This window comes from Rutidosis leptorrhynchoides, chromosome 8 (genome assembly GCF_046630445.1).
Source record: "Rutidosis leptorrhynchoides isolate AG116_Rl617_1_P2 chromosome 8, CSIRO_AGI_Rlap_v1, whole genome shotgun sequence".
NCBI lineage: Eukaryota > Viridiplantae > Streptophyta > Magnoliopsida > Asterales > Asteraceae > Rutidosis > Rutidosis leptorrhynchoides.
In genome coordinates, this window is record NC_092340.1 from 104,454,946 (window position 1) to 104,462,852 (window position 7,907).

At 32.9% G+C, this 7,907-nt stretch overlaps 1 non-coding gene across 1 annotated transcript; it reads right to left on the reverse strand.

Moving 5' to 3' along the window:
- Positions 1 to 7,010: 7,010 nt before the first annotated feature.
- Positions 7,011 to 7,117, reverse strand: LOC139865478 (small nucleolar RNA R71). Its single transcript, XR_011764996.1, has one exon. It is a non-coding gene; the product is annotated as a small nucleolar RNA R71 (small nucleolar RNA).
- Between the last annotated feature and the right edge of the window lie 790 nt (positions 7,118 to 7,907).

Consider the following 7,907-nt stretch of genomic DNA (forward strand, 5'->3'; position numbering starts at 1 on the left):
TCAACCTTGCTTCTGATCAGGTTGGGCTCATTGATGTCGTATGATTAATATAAGTTGGAATCACGCGTCCATCGCGTGTGGAAAACTTATACTAGTGATACAGAGTTATGAGTTTTCGGTAGACTCTAGACTGATCAACTGGGGTCATTGGCCCGGCCAGGCCGCCGAGTCTCTCAATGGGTTGCTTCGGATTACCCAGATGGTTGCTTCTGATTGACCATTGCTTGTAGTCATCACGGTTGCTTTGGATTGACCGTTGTTGTAGATGATTTTAATGGACTTTGGATTTAGTTGATTGTTGGTTATTGTATGATATTGTATTTGTATTGCTATGTTTCTGCATGATTCTAGTGGATATGTGATTAACTGTCTGACTAACTTGATGATGCATGTTCTAGTGATTGTACCTGTGTGTTTTAGCTGTTAGATTAGTCCATTCACTTAGCTTCGTGCTAACCCCTCCACCTTCCCCCTTGCAGGTTATAGGTCTTTTGCTTTTGTGGACATGGGAGAAGAGGGGCATGTTGGGTTGTGTTTGACAAGTCTAGAACTCTGATGTTGTTTATTTGAAATTGGATATTAACGTAACACCGGCTTTTGATAAAAATCTATTTATGTATGAAGTGTAATAATTATGTTTATGTTTGTACGTAAGGGCACGTTTTGTAAACAAGACTTCCGCTGTGTTATTTAAAAAAAAAATACGGTGTTACAAAAACTCCTAAGTGTGGGGAAGATGAAGTAACACCTAATGATGACTTGATAACAAAGAACCCCGTTGTTAATACGAAATTAAATGACCCCGTTATTAACAGTTCAATGAAGAAACTTTATAAACGGGTTTACGATGCTAGAATTAAGGGGAACTTTAAGTTATGTAACCGGTTAGTATCCAATCTGTCGCCTAAAGAAAAGGTGAAACTAGTTGAATTTGTAGATAATACAGAAGAAGCCGGCCACTGGCTTAAAGCAAAAGTCACAGATATGCAAGTTGATTATGGTCCAACAGAAATTGACGATGAAGTTAATCACAATTTCGACACCACAGCTACCTAAGTGTGGGGAGATTCAAATGTTCTAAAAAGAAAATGATGTATAGAGTTAGTTGTTCTGTTCTCGTGTAGTTCCGAGAATGGAATCCGATTGGTCTTTTCCACTAGCAGACACTAAAGAACTAGTTTTCTCCCCCCATTCTGAATTTGTTTTTTTTTTTTTTAGGTTTTAAATTAATATGCTTTTTAAATTTAAGTTTTGTGTAAATTTAAAAACAAAATTTGCTTTATTTTATTAAGTTTAAAAAATGATTTCTAAAATTCGTCATAAGTTAAAGACTAGGTCATGGAACCGAAATTGCTTTACCCAGGGCGGGCCAAAAAATTTTATTATTAATATTTTAATTTTATTGGTCTAAAGTACGAAGAAAATATTATATGAACGTGGGGTTATATACCAAACTTCAAAAATATGTGTATATATATATATATATATATATATATATATATATATATATATATATATATATATATATATATATATGTGTGTGTGTGTGTGTGTGTGTGTGTGTGTTTGTATCTTATGTTATATACAAAACAGGGTAAAACAGCGCACTTTCAAAGACTGACATTAAGTTCAAGAAAAAGCTACTAATTTTAACGAAAAGACGTAAAATATCAAATGTGATATAAACAATATATTTGCAAACTCTGTATTTTTAATCATTTTTCTACACTAATCACCCTCATGAATTTAAATTTTTACTGATTTCTTGCAAATGAGGGCATTGCATGATCTCAAGTGTGGGGAAGGGTTATAAATTCTCTCGGGTTTACACTTAGTTTAATTGCTAAATTTTGTGAAAATTTGAAAAATTTTCAACTAAATGAATTCAAAATAATGTTTATACATATTTATGAATGATAAAACTATTTGTTAATGCCGAAATTATTGTTACCTCGGAGAGAACATAAATGGAGAAACAACCCAAAACGCTTGAATTCATTTAAAATGGAATAGAAGAGAATAAAAAGGCAAAGAAAAGAATAAATAAAAGCCAAGTGTGGGAAGAATTTACCAAGTTCTTTAAAACATATATCACATATTTGTACAAGATTATTGCAGGTACTTTTACTTTGGACTAAACTAATCAGTTTTACCGATTTACTGTAATATATTTGAAAGAAAGATGGATCTACATGATGAATCAATTCCATCATTAACAGGAAGTAAAGTCTTCCGAAAAAGACACGCGCTTCTTGATTTAGGTCAGGAAGTTGTCGTCCAGACCAGCTGTAGGTTGACGAAAAATCTAGAAAAGTCATCTCTAAAATCAGCAGGAAATCCACGGACCTCCGCATCAAACAGGGTCGCCATGTGGTCAGACTTATCCTAACCATGAGAGGATCTGTCTCGTAAAATGGGGAGGGCGCCGTGCAAATTAGCTTGATAAGACTAATGAATCAGACCCCCAGAAAAGGATAATCTCCTTAAAGATTAAAAATCAGCATTTAAATCTGATATTACTCAATCCTTGAGATTGACCTTAAAGATTGAGAATTACGAACTCATGGAATTCAATGATATCTAAATTCAAGCTTGAACGAGAAAATATTTTGATCAAAATTAAAACCAATTTGTTTTCTGAAAACCAATTTTCATTGCGTTCATTACCATTGAACGTAAAATCCTAAGATTTTATCGAAATTCATTAGGTCACCTGAACCAAATCGGGTGTCAACCGTAAGAACGGTGGTTGCATAGCATGATCGAAGACAGGACCTTGTGCCAGACCAAAAAATTATAGGGTGATCTCTACTATTTCTCCTACAAAGGATAGTAATTGCATCCGACACATTTTTGACCATAATTATCTGCATGTCATGGGACATTACCTTAACAGTTGCATGTTCATTGCTTTCATTTACAACAGGACGATAGTTTACCGAAAGGTAATATACAGAGCAAGTATAATGGACGTGTTGCTTTCCTGATACAAGGTTAGCAAGTGGGTGACACAAAACCACAAGTTTTGAGCTAAAATTTTAAAAATCTGAAACCCACAAAACCCACAAAACCCACAAAAATATTTTGCAAACACCGGTGAAGGGTTATTTCGGAAAACTTGTCTAGGATAAAATCTAGCTTGAATTTTCAAAAGATCAAATGTTTTCATAAAGATCCAATTTCCTTAAAGGATCTAAATTTTTATAGTCATGTGGGACTGTAAACCACATTGTTACTATCATTGTTTATACCACCGTATCAAAATCACTGATGTATAAAGTGTGAGAATAAAAAAAGTGTGATTCGAGTGAAGTGTGATTAAATTTCAAGTTATGTATTACTTGAGGACAAGCAGCGTTTAAGTGTGGGGATATTTGATAGTGCTCCAAATAAACATATATTTAGGCGCAATATCCTTCCAATATGTAAAGCTTTTAGTTGCAATTGTTCTATTTTTATGTAATAATCGTTTAAATAAATAAGTGCGAAGACAAAAGCCAGAATCGACGATTTGAAGATGCAAATGACCAAAAAGCTAAAAAGTACAAAGTACAATCCAAGTGGTTCAATTTATTGATGAGAAACGCCTAAAAATGACAAGAATACAAGCCGCGAAACGCAAAGTACAAGATATCTAAGCGTACGAAAAGGCGTTCGAAAATTCGGAACTGAGACATAATCCGAGCATCAACGTACAACTCAACGGAGCTAAAATTACAAGTCAACTATGCACAAGAATATAATATAATATATATATAATTATATGAAATTATATATTATTATATTATATATTATAATATTCAGCAGCCCACGTTTAACTCAATTTGGTGAGCTGGAATCCGAAGCTCCGCACTCGCGAAGCTGTAAGGCACAAAAGTACCGCACTCGCGGAGCTGTACAGTTCAAAGTGGGCCTATAAAAGCTCACGCATTCTGCTCGAATTCTGCATCCCTTTTTCACTCAATCTCTCTATCTATATACGATATATATATACATATATATTTATAATATTAAAGGTTAATTTAATATTAATAATAATTTGGGTTATTGTAAGAAATGTTTTACGGGTTTTAAAGTCGGAACTCTGTCCGTGTAACGCTACGCGATAAATAATCACTGTAAGCTATGTTCTTCCTTTTTAAATTAATGTATCGTAACTAAGTTATTATTATGCTTATTTGAGCTGAAGTAATCGTGATGTTAGACTAAATATTAAAGACGGGGTTATTAGATTTTGTACCATAATTAATGTTTGAACAAAAGACCGACACTTGTGGGTATTTGACTATAGACTATTAATATATGGGAAGTATTGTCTAATTGAGTGACAAATCATTGGAGTCTGTCGAACCTATCTTCAAATTAATTAACTTAATAATTAATAATGATTATGGTTGTCCTATTTAGTGACATTCATACGGAATCTATTATAATCATTTAATTAATTATTCGGGTTGGGTAATTGATTATTCAAACTGATCAAGTGGGTAAATTAATATTCATATCTAATCAAAACAGGGGTGGATTACATACAGTGATAACTGGTGTAATTGTTGACAGAAGTGATAACTGCGTCACAGTTTAAATCTTTAATTAGTTGGAATATTTGACTTCGGGTATAAGGGTAATTTGACGAGGACACTCGCACTTTATATTTATGACCGATGCACTATTATGGACAAAAACCAGATAGGTTTCAAATAATCCAGGACAAAAGGACAATTAACCCGGAGTAATAAATTAAAATCAAAACATCAAACATCATGATTACGGAAGTCTAAATAAGCATGATTCTTTTATTTCATTTCTCATCGTACTTTTATTTCCTGTAATTTTATTATTCGCAATTTTATATATCACCATTTAAATATTGTTATTTATTCAACGCACTTTAATAATCGTCATTTATCTTTACGCTTAATATTTAAAATCGACAAACCGGTCATTAAACGGTAAAACCCCCTTTTATAATATTACTACCTATATATAATTATATATATTTGTATAAATATAGTTGTTAAAAATATAGTACGTTATCACTAGCTCCCTGTGGAATGAACCGGACTTACTAAAAACTACGCTACTCTACGATTAGGTACACTGCCTATAGTGTTGTAGCAAGGTTTAGGTATATCCCATAAATAAATAAATAAAACTTGTGTAATTTCATCGTATTTCATAATAAACAATAATAGTATATTTCGTACTACCCCTCGCACACATCAAGTTTTTGGCGCCGCTGCCGGGGACGATAAAACGCTATATTTTTAATTTTTATTAATAATATAATTATATAAAAAATATATATTTTTAAGATTTGTCTATAAAAAGTATTTTTATTTTTTTTAAAAAATATAAGTTTATTTTTATTATATATATATTCTATCATATATTTTGTAATAAAAAAAAAACTCGTTTGAGCCTGCAACCAAATCTGAAACTGCATATCTCCGCGATCTCGGAGCACCACTCGCAGAAACCCTCGCAATCGCGGAGGTTGTCCGACAGGTCAACCCCATCATTAAATGCGAAATTAGGGTAAAATTTTATTTATTATTTGTTATTTAGGGTTTAATTTTAATTTAATTAGTTTTAGTTTTAATATATATTTTGTAATATTAAGTTTATTAATTGTTATTAATTATATAGATTAATATTTTTATATTCTAATAATATAAAAATAATACTTTTATATAAAAAATTTTAATTGTATCTTTTTAATCGTTTAGTTCGTAATTGTAATTTTAGTTTCACTTCGCCTTAGTTTTAAACTTTGTATTTTGCCGTAGTTTTTCTAGATTTTTAAGTTTTGTCGTAAAATCCCTTAAGTGCTTTTTCTTTAGATTAAGATTTAGGCGCTTTAGAATTTTGCGATGCCGTTATAGATTTTAGTACTTTTTTTAAAGTAATTTCCGTTTTCGGAATAGAATTGCATTTAAGCTTTAATACCTTTAGACGCAACTTTTTAGACTTTTAAGTTTCGACGCTTTACTTTGTTTTTATTATTTTTCGACTTTTTATTTTTCGACGTTTTTCGATGCGGTTTATCTTTTTCATTTCTACGCTCTAGTTTTTAGGACATGGAATTTTCAAAGTTTTCTTTAAATTTCGACGAAAAATTATTTTAAGCGGTTAAATTGATAGACATCCAAAATTTTCTGCTTCGTAGTAATAGTTGGATTTGTTAGTGGCTGAGTTGTGGATTTTCTAACTTAAAGGATCCTGGCTCCCTGCTGCATCTTTTGGTTATTTGAAACGTGGGCAAAAGCAGAAAAGTCTATTAATTTGATAACTTATATAATTTTTTTTATTTTTATAACTAATAGGATATTCAGTAAATACACCGAGCAAAACGTTCACCACCTTTCATACGTTCACCACCTGTAACTCGATCAAGACATCTAGCTAATATTGCAGTTGTTGATTTTTCTTTAGAATTATCATCTAGTCGAACAATTACTCTAATTCAAATTTCGGATAATCCATTTTTTGAACCCGAATTCACAATTGAGAACCCGGAGGATATTCAAGGACAATTCCAAGATCCCGAACCACTAATTATTCCTCCTGAACCACAAACCGTTAAATCAGAATCATCTAGTGATTCGTATTCAACAAATTCAATTATGGAAGTAACGGAACCTCTAAGTATGAAAGATCGAATGAGAGCCACACGCACGGGCCAAGGACACGCCATTATTAAGCCAGACATTAATGCGCCAGATTAAGAAATCAAAGGACAAATCCTACACATGGTAACTAATCAATGCCAATATAGTGGTACGCCAAAAGAAGATCCAAACGAACATCTTCGAACCTTTAATAGGATTTGTACTCTATTCAAAATCAGAGAAGTTGAGGATGAACATATCCATCTCATGTTGTTTCCCTAGACTTTAAAGAGAGAAGCCAAAGATTGGTTAGAATCGTTACCCGAAGGAGCGATTGACACATGGGATGTCTTAGTTGAAAAATTTCTTAAAAGATTCTTTCTGGCATCTAAAGCCGTGAGACTTCAAGGAGAAATTTTTACGTTCGTGCAAAAGCCAAATGAAACTCTATATGAGGCGTGGACAAGATTCGAAAAGTTGTTGAGAGGATGTCCTCAACACGGTTTAGACACTTATCAAATAGTACAAATATTCTACCAAGGTGTCGACATTGCTACACGAAAAGACATCGACATAGCAGCTGGTGGTTCTATTATGAAGAAAATCTCAACCGAAGCTCACAAAATTATTGATAACACAGCCTCCCACTCACATGAGTGGCATCAGGAAAAAGATATTTTTCGTTCATCTAAAGCGGCTAGAGCCGATTCTATCCATGACTTTGATTCCGTTCCCGTAAAAATAGATGCTTTCAAGAGACGAATGGAAAAGATGAATAAAGATATTCACGCAATACGAATCAGTTGTGAGCAATGCGGTGGACCACACTTAACGAAAGATTGTCACATTGAGCAAACGATGGAACAACGAGAGAATGTTTCCTACATGAACCAAAGGCCAGGAAATGATTATCAAAATAATTATCAACCGCCAAGGCCAAACTTCAATCGAAATCAAAACATTCTTTACAATCCAAATAGACCCAACAATAACTCGTATAACCAACAAGGTTCGAATAACCAACCAACTCAAAACAACACTTTCAATCAACAAAGACCTAGCTTGTATAAACCACCACAACAAACTGAAGATAAAAAGTTAAATCTGGAAGAAATGGTACAAAAGCTAGTTGGATCTCAAACACAATTTATTGCAACTCAAACCCAAACGAATGAGAGGTTTGATCAATCATTTAGAACTCAACAAGCTTCCATTTTGAATCTAGAAAAACACGTAGGTACTCTTGCTAGCATGATGAGTGAGAGGAAACAAGGAAAGCTACCGAGTGATACTGAA